This window comes from Salvia hispanica, chromosome 6, assembly GCF_029641045.1.
Source record: "Salvia hispanica isolate PSC_SH4W2 chromosome 6, Shi_PSC_v1, whole genome shotgun sequence".
In the NCBI taxonomy this organism is placed as follows: domain Eukaryota; kingdom Viridiplantae; phylum Streptophyta; class Magnoliopsida; order Lamiales; family Lamiaceae; genus Salvia; species Salvia hispanica.
The window spans coordinates 24,390,597-24,406,257 of NC_142697.1; the positions used below are offsets into that span (position 1 = coordinate 24,390,597).

Sequence of the window (15,661 nt, forward strand, 5' to 3'; positions counted from 1 at the left end):
TGATTCTTCTTTATTACCGCACTCGCCACTCCCCTCTCTCATAGTACAAATCTAATCTCCAAATTCAAATCATCAATTCAACTTTTTACCTAAGGATAGTTTAGTACTTTCTCGGTCCTTCTAGGATAGTTGTTTTAGACATGGAATTTAAGAAAATGACATGGTAAATGTTTAAAATAAGAAAGAGTATGTAGATGGTTTGCCAAAAAATGAAATACTCAACTACCTTTGGACAAGCCAAGAAAAAGATTACGACTCAACTATCTTTAGACGAAAAGAGTATATGGAATTGAAATTGAATGAAATTAAATCTAATTTAATTTTAGATTCTATGTTGTGTAAATTAAGGTAGTAATTAAATTGAAGAATTTACACACATTGGACATGCATATTTTGTATATAGTGAGTGGTGTGTCTAATATATGTGCACAATATGTAAAGTGTATGGATATGTTATAGATATACATAGTAAAAGTATCTAAATTATAGAAAAATAATTCAAATATAAAAATTAAAAATTAAAAATTAAAAATGAGTCCAAAGACTAATAAATTGTTTTTAATTTGTTCACTAACTATATTTATTATTTTAATATTTAATTAACCTCTCAAAATTACTAATATAATTTTATTTTGATTGTACAAAATTTGATTGTTTATCATTACTCTTCCCGTTATCAAATTTAGATCTAGAATTCAAATTATGGAATTTAGATATGTTGGAATCGAAGGCTCCTAATTTCAATTGCGCAAATGGTGCTGTAATCTATTTTACTTTTAGCTACTTAACTTTTGCGTCATCAGTGGCGAAAAGATGATATAATTACGTCATGGAAATCATAGATCAGTTTCTAGCTGTAGCTTTAGTCATAAAAAAATGTATTTTTAGGAAACAAAAAGGGGAAAGCCAATGATATGTAATTTACCTGATTCAAGATTCACAGATTGTTAGGTAAATAATGAATAATCTCAAAGTCTCCACCAAACCCAACTAGTAGGGTTTTAGGGCTCTAGGCTGTCTGTCTGTCTCAACTCTAAACTTTGACAAGAAAGACTCCCAACCTCATGTCTGATCATGAGTTGTTTCATTTATTTTTCACACACTAATAAATTGTTCTCTGCCTTGAAATCGCAATTAGTGTTTCATAGGCTACTATACTGCAAAGTACGAGTATTAAAAAGATATAGATAAGATGATAACATAAGATTAAGATGATAAAATAAGAGAAAGAAGTGAATTAATTAGCCCTCAATTTGTCACATTTCTTTTTTTAGAGACATTCATTTGTCATTGCCCTCAATTTTCATATATATAGAGTGGAGTAGTGCTCCTACAATTTAGTACTACTACTAGTAAATCAGTTTCACGTGAGTGTGCAATATTTTATTACTATATTAAAGGAGTATTTATTGACAGGATACATTTTGACTTATGCACATTTTGATATATCATCAATATTTTTGGATACATGAAATAATAGAATAACTGAGAACATACTATCTTACAGAAAGAATGAACTTTTTTGTGAACAAAAAATAAGTTGCGTTGCGGTAAACCATGAACTGAGGAACTGTAAAATTTTGAAAATAAGAACTTAGATTCAGTTTGATCTTTTTACCGGTTGTAAATCCTACAACTAAAGCCCAAAAAAAAATATTCAGACCTTTCCATTTATTGGTGGCAGTAAATTTAATATGTTTATCACGGTGAAACTATTTTTGGACTAAATCTGTGAAAATTTTATTTTAGTTGAAACTTGAAAGTGTCACTTTTTTTTCACTTTTCTTCAGGAATAATTCTTTAAATGCCGAAAACTTTATCAATACTCACTCACACGTGGACATATAATTATTATGTGTGCGCGAATGTAAAAACTTAACTGATTAAATAATATCTAAACGTAATTTCAGATCTTTTTATTTGACATAAATGAAATTAAGTCTGAAAAATTAATAAATGGGTAAACCCCATAAATTCACCAGAAACTTTTTACAGTCAAAGCAATAAATGGATTTGACCCAACTCATCGACATGTATGTCCAGAGTCATATGAATGCATCCCCAAAAAAAAAAAAAATTATTGGTTGGCGAATTCATTCCCAGCTACTGTAGTTTATACTTTATATAGTGTAATGTTATTGTAGAAGAATGTGTGTGGGCTTGTGTGTTTATTGAAGTTGAAGCTATATCCTAGAATTGCAATTTTTGCTGTTTAATTATTACAAACTTACAATATGCAGTGCTTAGTTTTGTTGCGAGAATATAGTATAGTAGTAGTACATATTACATATCTATTTTACTGCTTGAGACATAATTAGGTATTTAGGTTGGAATGAATTTTTATATTTGTTTTTTTTGACGAGAACATGTTACTCCCTCCGTCCCAGATTAAAAGTCATTTTTTTTCATAAAAGTCTATTCCAGTTTAAGAGTCACTTTTAGAATTTTCTATATTTGGTCATACAATTTTACCCAATTCTTTATCAAAATTATATAAAAATGTCATTATCTACATTAAAATATATCAAAACAAAAATCAAAAGTCAAAAGGGACCCACCTTCAACCAACTCCACCATCTCACTTCATTTATTACACACTCCACCATTTCACTTTATTTATTACACACTTCAACTCTTTCTTAAAATCCGAGCCATAACAATAAGTGACTCTAAATGTGGGACGGAGGGAGTATAACAGAAGTCTGAGACAAGTATAGTAATGTGAGGTTGGTTCATTATTATGGAACTTAAATGTTAAGTACTACCTAATCATGCGTGGAAAATACTTACAATGATATAATTGTGCAAAATACTTAAAACGTTAAGAATATGACAATTTTTTAAAGAGAGAAACTTTTCTGCGCACCAAGCGTTTCGCTTGGTAAAGCATATATAATTACAATTGATTAAATAATTAATAAACTTGTTAATGAATTAACTAATGATGTTTTTGAGTGGTTCCCATTTGGGAGAGCGCCCAAAGAAAACATCTCTTTTCTAAAATATGATAAATTGCAATTTAATTGGTAACATCTTTTTCTTTTACTTAAATACATTTGGATTCAGCCATCACGAAATAGATATAGAATATTAATGATCATCATTTAAACAATATATGTTCATAAAATTACTTTGCACTCTAATCCGCCAACCATTCCATGTCAGGCATTTGGGTGTCACATAAAAATTAATCTCTTTTGATTTATCAATACTAGTATACAAATTATTATCCACAAAATATGAATTTAGTTAATATTCGTATTATATGACCAACCATTTTGTTTCATCCTCATTCTCATCTTTTATGTGAAACACATTTATTCATACACTAAATCGTACAATCATAAAAAAATAACTTTCATTAATTAAAATGCATGTCACATTCAACTAGACCATTCTAATGTACAGTACTAGTAATTATAGTATACTATTATCTTCATTTTTAATACACGGGAAATGATAACTAAATAGTAGTACGACGGTCTAGTATATCATCAATACAGAGAATTGCAAAATAAAGAGTAGTACAAATAGATATAGAAAAATAATTGAAAAAGAAGAGCCATGCGTGTGTGTATGATTTGAGTAGGTTTCCAGACAAGGACAATCTAATATCTGGTCTGCAACTTTTCGGACCATAAAGATATACCACTATTATTATTATTATATCACAGATAAACTTTATAATTTCTCATCACTGCGTGTCTGTGTGTTTTGCCAGTACACAATTTTAACATTTGCTAGACTCCAATCCAATCCCCAGAGATTTTGTACATTATTTACACTTACACGCACGCACACCCACACGTGTGTGTGTTCATGATTCATGTAGTCAATAAAAGTGTGTATGCATAATCAAGATATTAAAAGAAATATGGTTATGCATATAAAAACAAGTTTATAAAATCTTGGAGCATATGCTCAAACAAGAGAAGAAGCAAACACCCACGCAGAAGACGATCACCTTGTTGGGAGAGTGTTTGCTTCTTCTCTTGTTTTATGGCCTGATGTCTGCTTTAAATTGAGTGACTCTTGGTTGATGTTTCTGGCTGCTAGCTACGTCATTTCTATTGGTTAGTGTCTCTCTGGTTCAATCGCATGCCATTTTCAAAAAAACCTCTATCTCTAAAGTCCAAATTATAAATCAGCACATGTAGGAATTGGATCATCAAGTTTACAAGCTCTAGGTTCGTTTACTTTACCATTTGGTCTACTTCATTCGTCCCATTATATTCTCTATTATTTTTCTACAATTTTAATCGCCTCACTTAAGTCATTAATACTACTATTTTAAAAAAAAATTGAGATGAAGAATTGCAACATAGTAGTACTAAAAGTTTGGATTCAATCAAAACCAGTCCTAATGTCCTATATGATTTTTATTTGATCAATCAATCCTCATATTCTCAATATCTATTTAATAGAGTACATGAACTTGATTTAAAAAAAATGTAGGTTGTTTATACTAACTTAAATCCTGGGTAGGCCATGGTGCTGGTCATCTCCAACCATAAATTTCAGATCACGATAGAGTGATAATTTTAATTTGTGTGAATATTTTCGTAAAAATAATAATTGGGTGTTTTATATATCTGCGAAACTGTCAATCCAGTCCCACACGTGTGCCTCCACACTGAATCGCACGTGGGAAAGCTTCCCCACTTTTGATACTTTTATTGACTGCACCACGAATAATTGATGGCATATAGGTTGCCTTTTTACGCTTGAACTGTTTTCTATATGTATCCCACTCATCTAGATTAATTTTTTTCGATAATATTTCTACTTTTGATTTGATGACAGCTGGAATTAGGTTCCAATTTCCCCTCCTCTAAACTTTACCGAATAATTGGAAGTAAGAAAATCTATGAATTTTAGGAAATTTACTTCATTTTCATGAAAAGAGGAAAACATATTAGCATTGTAAATAAATGGAGTAAGTACTATATAATATATATATATATATATATATATATGGACAAGGAACTTAAAATTAATTTAGTAAGTTTATGATAAATGACAATGGATTAGAGCATTAACATGGATTGAGTATAAGTTGTTTGATAATTGAGCTTATGTGCTCTTCCATACTACTATGATAGTACTATCTACTACTCCTATAAAGCTACCATTACGAAATTGAGCATGTCCATATTTCTTCAACTAGATCATGTTACTTTTTATTGTGTGTTGCTTCATGGCAAGTTGGTAAATTTGGAAGTTCGTGGATGCCGATTTGGGGTTCACTTGCATTCAAAAGTCGATATTGTCTTTGTTTGGTCAATTAGAATGGAATGCCTAATTAATGTGAATTAATGAATAAAAGAAACATAGTAATTATTTATCTCAACTCTGAGTGATCTACTGCTCACTCCACTCTCGGCTCTCAAACTCTCACTCTCTCTCCAATTAAAGAGCCGTTGGGAGTTTTCAAAATTAATTTGTTTACAAAACCAATTTTTGGGACACATGGCATGCTGTGATTGGAGGAAACAATAGTAGCAAAGTTTTGATTGATTTGAAGAAATGGTGAGAAATTGAAGAATTGGTTAGTGAAGGTGCAAGTTGTGACAGTTGAATGAAAAAGCAAGACCAAAATGAGCATCTATGAAGAAATGATTCTAGCGTTACACGAGAAGATGGCAACAAAGACTAGTCCGTAGGTAGAGATCATATATGGTGATAGTAAAAAGCGCACATGCATGTGGACATCAACCACCATTTATTTAATTCAAACATTATTCCCAATTCAATTCATCATTATGCTATTCGCCTATACCTATACATATAAACAAGTTCTAGTAACAACTTTTTTTTATTTTAAAATCACAATTTTGAGAACTGAAAATCATTGATTTGTTCACTAATATTTATAAAAATCAGCAAACTGATATTGAGTAGGAAACTGATAAGTTTTGTTATACCAATTGATATTAATGAATCGATTATTTACCATATAGGAAGTACTCCTACTAGTATATAGCAAAGAAAAGGTGATGAGAGAGAGGGAAGCACAAGAATAGTAGAGTTGATGAAGATGAAATGAGTTGATAATTGGATGACCCACCATATATAAGTAGGACTGATGGCATGAGATTCTGTTGGGTGTGTTTCCTTTGGAAGTATGTGGCTCAGCCTCACATATATTCAATGATGCTCTCTCTCTAGCCAGGGTTCCCACCTCTTTCAGTCACTACCAGACAATTACATCAACATATATACATACATGCATTAATACATACATGTAGGAGTAGTATTTATGATGAAATTCCGGGGCACAACCAAACAAGAAATGTGAAGTTAGATATGAAGCATGAAAATCAGTTAAATTTGTCCAAATGGTGCAGGCACAAGTGGGAAAGTGTTCTTGTCACCTTACACTTGCAGGGTCAAGTTCAATAAAATTTATTCACTAATTTTAACCGACTACCTAATTATGTTGTTACTTAATTACTACTAATTACGGACTAAGTACATTCGGATATTCCTTTTATGTGATTATGGCCCGTGACACTCATGATTATTGATTATATACAAAATTTTGCCAAATTAATCTAGAGTGAATGGTACCATGTCCGTGTGTTGCGGTAATTAATTAGGCACCATAGTTGCATTTAAGACACAAACCAGAGTACAACCGTAAAATATTGTACGATTGACTTTATTATTATATATATGTCATGTTCTTAAATTAGGTTGGTGACTACATGTATATTTACATTGTGTGACCAGAAATTTTACCGCAATTTCTGTATTAATCATGACTCCAAACTATTAATTAAAACATAACCCGTTTTCTAATTTTTTTAGAAATGAATTCTTTTGATCTCACGATAAGGATTCGATTAATATCATGAAATTGGAATTGTGTTGGGATAGAAATTTTATAAATTGAATTCAAAGCCATAATATTCTAATTATATGGTAAATCTTTTGCTCGACATAACTAATTAAGTAATTGATATAGACTTATACTGTTTTATGTTCAAATTTTTTTATTTGGAATGTCAAAAAAATCAACCAAAAATTTACATGGATTTTTAATTGAATATTTTAAAAAAATTTATTTATATACATTACGTTTTTATATATTAGTACTACTACTTTTTAATACATTTTGAGTTGTTAGCATGAGTGTATGTAATGCGAACACATAAGTTCGCCATCGCGCGCAATGCCATATCCTGTGCCCGATGATTGAGGGAGAATGGAGTTTCGGTTCAAGAAAAGGCTCTCAAAGGGACCAAAGGACCCTATTCGACTAATTGAAACCTTGAGCACCTCCGACCAAAGGACCAAAGAACCCTATCCGACTCATACCAGATCGTGTGAGATGCAGAAGAAACTTTTAAGTTAGAAAGTGCTCTTTTTGATGTGTTATTTCCCTCCTCAATAAATAGGATTTTTAGGGTTTATTTTAAGTAGAATGTTTTGAGTTGTATAGCCTCCATAGGGTGAGTTCTTTCCCTTATAAGATGGAGATGTGTGTTCGAAATTCCATTGTAAGGGCTATTGTTGCATTATGGTTTATCCATTTTATATAATCAAATAATGGATTTTGAATTAAAGATTCAAATTATAAATTGAAGCCATCAATTTTGTGGTCACATGTGGACCCTCCTATATATTTACTAACTTCTCCATTCGTGAAACATAGTTTTATTTGTGAACGACACGAGTTTTAATGCATAATTGACAAAGTTGAAGGAAGAAAGATAAAAATTATTAGGAGAATTTCATATGTAGAAATGAGAATAATTTTGGTTAAATAAGACTATTTTTCTTGGAGGACGTGAGTAGTTTGCATTTTGATTGCTTATTCAAATGGATGATAAGTTTTGTAAATGCTTCTCTTGATATTCCTTCGGGAACATTGAAGCAGTGTAAGTCTTCTCTCCAGAGAGGTACCTCTATAGATTAAATCTCACCCCTTCTCTTACTTCTCCAAAAAAAGAGTTTAATTTCTAAATGGATTAATTTTAGAAACCCTTAAGAAATCTTACATTAAAGGCCTGAACTCTCTGAAAAAGTGCACAAGGATGACATTGTGAATACGATTATTGTTGGCCACAATCCTTTCCTCATTAAATTCATTGTTCCCTTTCAACCATTTATTAACTTCGACAAAATCAGAACTTGTATTCCACGATTTCTTTCCTTTTTAAATTCCCATTGAGCCAAATTACCGATGCATGTTTGATAACAAAACGATAAAATGCAAGTTAAATGACATCATTACACCTTTTTGGATGGCCTAGTACGTTGAGAATGTTCCCTAAAATAAAATAATGGTAGATTTAAATTTCACTATTGCCTCTATTGGGTTAAGTTTTGCATTACTTTATTCTAAGTTTACTTTGAAGGCTGGAGTAGGGATGTGAGTTTATCAACCCAGATAACTATTGCTAGATGCCATAAAATATGCGTATCTAGATATGTAGTACTTCCTCCGTTCCACAGTAATAGAGACATTTCATTTTTTACACTCGTTTTGAAAAAATAATATTAAATAGTTAAAGTGGAGAGAGAGTAAAGTAAGAGAGAAAATAATGTAGAGAAGAGTTTTATCTACAATATTCTCTCTTATTTTATTTTTTTCTCCACTTTAACTATTTATAATTATTTTTTCAAAATGAGTACGCAAAATGAAATACCTCTATTACTGTGGAACGAATGGAGTAATAACTAATAAATGTAGCACATGGTATGATTTATGATCAGCTATAGAATGAGATGGATAAATAGTAGAAAATAGTAACTTATAGAAACTCGTTAGGACATAAACAGGACGTCTATTAGTGAAATGTTTAAAAATTAAAATAGCTAAATTGTATAGATGGGTTTGTTGTATAGAGTATAACATACGGAGTACATGTATACAAATTATTAGTCTTCACCTGTAAAAAAATAATTTTGAGAAAAGGGTAAAAAAAAAACACCCTCAATGATCACACATTAGAACATCTCTAAATCCTTAATTTATTTAATTAGGTACAGTTAAACCCTTAGGACCCGATTAGTTATCGAAAAAATTAATATAATTATAGAATAATATTCCTATAAACATGATTAGTAACCGATTACTTATATATACTGTATTTGAAAACATCAAACGAAATTATTATGATTCTGAACTTATATTAATTAGTTAACTATAATTAATTATTGGTGTAATGAAAATAATAATTTTTTGATTAAATTGTTAATTGATAGTAATAATAATCATAAGATACAAAATTTAATTTTTTTTGAAAAAAAAATACTACTATCTGGTAATGAGGCATTGATGTTTAGAATTACATTAGGGAGAGTTAATTGTACCTAAAAATACATCAAAATATAGTTCAAGCTTGGTGGCCGGTGCAAATGTCGAAGGTTAAATTGTGTACTATATTATAGGATTAGTCAATATGTAAATTATCTGTCGTTTATTTAAGAAATCAATTGGGGGCAGAATTTGATCTTCCAAACTTCTTGTTTCTTTAAATGGCTGTAATCTTCTTAACTAAATATTTGGTATATAAGCATTTTGATGTTAAACATCCAACTAAAAGTAGTTTCAAAATCACACAAACACACACGATCTAATTTATAAAAGGAAAGAAAGTAAATCTGGTAGTGATACTACCAACATAGCCAAAAACCTGCACAGGCAGCTGACATAGAGTACAATGGTGGATACACAGGCCACAGCCAACCATATCAAGAATTATAAAACAAAACATATCAAAAAGCAATTGGAAGCTGACATCACTCTAAATATTTCAAAATAAATCACTGCCATTTGGGTAGAATTTATTCAAACGAATGAAATACTTAGACATAATCAAATAAAAAAGAGATAATAAAGTAAAACGAAGAAAAATAATTAAATTACAAAACCAATCACTTAAAATGGAATAACATAAAATGAAAAAATCATTTATAATGGAATGGAGAAAATATAAAATTTGTGTACTATAAATCATAAAAATAAAATTGGAAAATCCTCATAAAAATTGAGAGCGTGTAGAAAATCGTCATTTGTTTGTCATTACACATAGACTAAAATATCCCTAAGGGCTAGAGGGTATTTTGGACACAAAAAAATTCCAAAATGTATAAAAATTTCATCCAGGACATCAAAGTCTAACGACATGTGAGGATATATTAAAAGTTTGAGTAACCGAATTTAATACGAATTCTAAATTTATGTACCAAAAATGTAGTTCACCCTAGTAAGATATGGAATTGCAATAATATTTATTAATACTTCATCCATCCCCAGAAACAGACAAACTTGTAAATGATACGAATTTTAACGTGCAATTGGTAAAATATGAGAGATGTGAGAAAAACTAAGAAAAATGAATGGAAAAGATAATGGAAGACGACTCATCCTTGGTCGGCACAGGATTTTATGAAAATTAACTTTGTGCGTTGAGTTTGAGATAATAAAGTAAGAGAGGTGAGATTAAATAGAGTTAAATGTATGTCTATTTTTAATAATGAGTCATCTTAATTTGAACAAATCAGAAAGAAAAATAGGTCATTTTTTGGTGGGACGGAGGGAGGAGTAGTAAAAAAACACTCCTCTCATCCCGCAATAGGAGTCATATTTGTTTATTGCACGAGTTTTAAGAAATGTAAAGAAAAATGGGTTGAATAAGTTGGTGGAATATGTGTCAACTTATATATATTAGTTTTATACCTAATAAAATGTGAGTATAATAAGTTGGTGTGACGTGATACCTATTTATCATTTATGGTAAAAGTGAAATAGGACTCTTATTGTGAAATAGGACCAAAATAGCAAAACAGAATTCTTATTGTGTGTGACATGGAGTAAAAATGTGAAGAGGTGAAGAAGAAATAAATGTTGGTAGAGGTGAAGTTGGGTGTTGGCGTTTCCAATGAAATGGCAGAGAGATGGTAACGAGTGAGATGAAGCCCCAATATTGTTGCAGGTGCTGCTGCTGCTCTTACTTGCATAATTGCATTCAGAAAGTACTGACAAGGGCATTCTTGGTATTTCACTTTATAATAGAGATTAATGTATTGGGATGAGAGATTCCATGATAACGTATCTTAAACCTGCCAAACTAAGTGAAGGCTTTGTCCTTTGTTGCCATTGGAGCTGCAGATTTTAAGCATTCCCATTTAAGCATTGCCTACTGAAACCCTACTACTCTACTGTCCTCCTCCTCTCCCCATTCAGTATTCATTCATTTTTTTTACTAAAAACCAAAGATGTAAACACATCCCATGATCTCAGCATTTGGCATGACAGCCTTCTGCAACACTCAACCTGAAACTCTTATTCATACAGACAACCCCATTATTATTGTTTCTATTAGAATTATTGAACCCAAAATTACAACATACTACTACTAGCTGGATGGACTTAAATTTACTACACATGTGTTTATGTGTTTATGTTTGTGTTGTGTGGAGTTCCAATAACATCAAATCAATTATCTTTTAGAGTGGCACAATGCCCACAGTAACTGATACAGGTAAAAAGCCTGACTCTTTCTATTGAAATATAGCCATCTCAATTCTGTTATCTTCTTATTTTTCAATTACTAATGCAATTACTACTAATAAATGGGGAAAACAACTTTTCCAACGGAAATGTGAAAATGCCAATTATAGTATTGACTAGGCAATTTCATAGCTTGTAGGGGCTTTAGCTGAATGAATTGATATACAGGAATGTCATCAACCCTTTATACATCTTGTACAGTACTGCTTTTACAACGGAAGTCTGTCATCAAATACTATAATTGATCCTTGAGCACTACACTATTCACTTTCCATTCAACACTATTCACTACAATGGTTATTACTACTCCAGTAGGAGTATTTCTTATTTTAATTTCTTTCATGCTTATAAAACTCGAATTAAATTTGCTTAATTATAAACAAAAATTATTAAAAGCGCATACTTGTAATGATCAAAACATTAGTACTACATAGCTAAAATAATTATACTATAATTTAAGTAGGACATCAACTTGTTCAGTTATACCCGACCGCCTAGTTACAAAGCCATAGTGCAAGTGAAAAAAAAGGAAGAATGTGAAGGTGTGAAAAATGTGTAAATCTATAGATGAAAAAAAAATCAGATTATAAAATTGAAAATAAATTAAAGCAAGTACACATGTTGCCATATGATTGGCCCACGAATGCGTGCTCAAGCACGCATGTGTGTGTTAATATCTTTGTGTTCATGACGTTTAAGCGCCACAGCAGTCCATAGTCTAAGAGTATAGCAAAATATCAAACAGAGTGAATTTATTAGTAGACGATTACATGACATAGTTGGGCAGAACACATTTATAAGGTAAAATTATTTCATAATTTATTCAGGTTTTTTTAAATGTTCGTTTGTAGCCTAAGACAAACGGAGTACCAATTTTAGAAGGCAAGTTGAAGTCGAAACTTGAGGAGTAACTGGACCATTACAATTGAGAAAAGAGGGAGAGCATAGGCAGCATTACTTGATGCATCCTCATTTGAACTATTGCCATGAAAAAAGAGATGATGTTGAATGGGATACAGAGAAAGATTTCAAGAAGTTTTTCCAATTATCTGCACTTTAAGAGCCAAGACTTGGCAATGGCAAGCATTAGAAGTCTCTGAAAACATCCCCATGACACTCTCTTTATTCATTGGATGGAGATACCAGTGGCTTTTTTTGGCATTTTAGCTGTCGTTTTTGGACCACATAACTTGTGTGTGTTGTGGGAATGCTTCCCTTTGATAGCGATTCACAGTCGCATTCATGTTTCTGGGATTCTCAACTTGTCCATTTTGTGATCGTGCCATTCATTAAAGAATTCGAAAGATGTCTAGTGTCATGAAATTATGTTGTATCCCCTCTGCATAGATGAAGTGGGTTACTTGGTTGGTGTCTATGGATTCCGTTTTACTATATTCTTCTGATAAAATAATTAATGCGACTATTTGCAACAAGAAAACAGATTTATCCATCAACCCAAACTAATAAAACATTCCCAATATTAGTAACAAACAATATAGTTGATGTATTTTAGCAAGAAATAACATTCTATTTCTTCAAATGTATATGTGTTGACTCCATTTCCACTAACTTCAATTTTTATTCTTTACACACTTTATGGCCACCAATAATATGGCCAAAGTAGCATCACACAATTACAACATTGGTAATCATCAACAACCTACCATGGGACTGAATCCCATTTACTTGTAATGAATAGTAGTATATGTGCAGAAATCCAATGAGATTGAATCAATTAACAATTATCAGTATCTCAGAGGAGAAGAGGTGGCACAATGCCCACAGTAACTGAAAATCTGATTCATGCAGCAAAGTGATTAAACATCTTGTACAGCAATAAATAAAGCCTGACTCTTTTACAGCATTATAGCCTTCTGAATTCTGTTATACTATCATCTTATCTTCAAGCACATCACATTTACAAATTTATTGGAACTAATACATTCATTATAATAGTATATGGAGTAAAAAAAACTTTTCAAACAGAATTGTGAAATGTGCCAATTATAGTATTGACTAGGCAGCTTCACAGCATGTAGGGGCTGTAGCTGAATGCATTTTAAAGAGGAAGAGGCAATGTCAAGCTTTCAAGGAGCTTTATGCATTTTGTACAGTGGTGCTTTTACAACCAAAGTCTACTATGGGATGTGAGTAAGTGTAAACCAAAACACTAAATACTATCAAAGATTCTTAACTTGAGAATTTATTAGTAGGTGTTTATGTTTATCTGTTGCCTTAAGACAAACTATCCATTTTTTAGGGCAAGTTAAACTTCAGTCCACATTTTTATGAGCTTTAAACTTCAGAATTAATTGGATTGTTACAATTCAGAACAAGGGTTTATAAAATGAAGAGGGATAGTACGCAACATCACTTGATATATTCTTACATTCTGCGTTTGTAACATGAAAAAGGATTTATTTGAACCTATTGCCATCATGCCATGAGAAACTAGAGCATGTGGAATGGGATAAAAATGAAGTAAAGTGGACTCAAGGTTATTAAGATTTCCAGAAGTTATCAGTTGATCTACATCAAGTCTCTCCATTTTCCAATCACCTGAAGGTTACCACACCAAAGAAGTTGAATTGAATTTATTAGAGCAAAGGCTGGAGAGTGGGTGCTCACACACCGACATCTGCTCATCCCCACTTTGTTAGACGGTTATCAAGCAGGCAAACATGTCTTACAATAGCTGCTAGGGTTAAGCCTCCAGAACCGGAGAAATCAAGACTGGGATTGTTTACTTAAAAATGACAAGATAATAAGGAAGAGAATACCAAGCAAGAGATATATTCCGATGTGCGTTTTAGTTGGCAACACACTACAAAGTACAATCTATAGCTTCATCAGCCCGAATCAGAGTGTATACAAATTACACCACCAAGACAGGAATCACTACATTCAAATTGGTACAATCCTACATCCAATACTATATCTCACACTTGCTGCATTAGAGACAACAAATCACCAACGAATACAGCAAGATGCAAAGTAGTATGTAAACAAACTCATCGTGAAAACAGTAAAATTCAACACTCCCTAGTCCCAACCAATGCATATACTATAACATAAACATGAAGGACAACACAATAACCAAACTTGTGGAATTTTAAATTCAGTATGTGAGGCTAAAGCTCTGGACACATAGCAAAAATTAACAAGAATTGACATTTTTCATCTATAAAGAGTTAAATAATCAACCCCAAAACAATCATATCATATACAAATGTGAAAAGAGTGGCAACTTACATAAAGCTAGGATGATCTTGATTCCACCATCTGCAGTCGCCTCTCAATCAACAGCGCATTGAACTCCCCATCACTAACCTTCAACATATCCGACAACGGCATAGAAAATCCATGCTCCATCAAAAGCCTGTGGCGCGGCTTAATCTTCCTCTCCAAGCTAAACGAAAAATACTGCGGAAAACGCTTAATTTCCACCAAATCCCCATTCATTTCCTTCAAGAAATACTCCACCTTGGGCACGTAATTACTCTCCACACTAAATGTCAACAGCCCCGGCGACCTCAGCACCATATTCCTTACTTCATCATACGCAAACCCTAGCCCCACCAAAAAATCAATCTTGGGCTTCAAAGTAAACTCGACGCTAGAAACCAGCAACATCGTGGTCTGAGCGGTCAATTCATTTGATCCCGAAAACCCCAATTCAGTCAGGAATTGAAACGCCGGTCTCAATTGAGTATCCGGATCGGAAACAAGGAGCCTAGGGCAACGAATTATCGCCTTCCTGATATCGGGAAATGGAATTCGGACAACGTTGATTAGAAAATCGAAAATTGGGTATATATCCGCGTAAGGATCGGCGGTGAGAAGCTGCGGGTACATGTCGAGAATGCGGCCGGCAGAGGCGAGCTCGACGCCCATGGATGAGAGGCATTGGGTGACGGAGAGGAGAGTGGAAATAGGGGCAGAACGGAGATTAGGATTTTTGTGGAGGGCTTTTGTGGGATTTACTCTCAGGAATTGGAGGTATCGTACCTTCTGTCGGAACCTCAAGCCGGGGTCGGCGGCGACGGCGGTGGTGGGAAGCAGGGTTTTGAGGTTATTTTGGGTATTTTTAAGTTTTGGAAGGATGGCGATTTGCATTATCATTTTCAGCGAAAATGG

General features: G+C 32.5%; 1 pseudogene across 4 annotated transcripts; it reads right to left on the minus strand.

Annotated features, from left to right (window-relative positions):
• Positions 1-12,251: 12,251 nt before the first annotated feature.
• On the minus strand, positions 12,252-15,661 carry LOC125203262 (transcription termination factor MTEF1, chloroplastic pseudogene; annotated as a pseudogene). 4 transcript variants are annotated; one of them, XR_016132951.1, is made up of 2 exons: positions 14,777-15,661; positions 12,252-12,863 (listed from the first exon to the last, which is right to left on the minus strand). The product of XR_016132951.1 is annotated as a transcription termination factor MTEF1, chloroplastic pseudogene, transcript variant X1 (transcript). The 4 variants fall into 4 exon arrangements; XR_016132954.1 differs by lacking the exon at positions 12,252-12,863 and adding an exon at positions 13,303-13,320; XR_016132953.1 differs by lacking the exon at positions 12,252-12,863 and adding an exon at positions 13,364-14,083.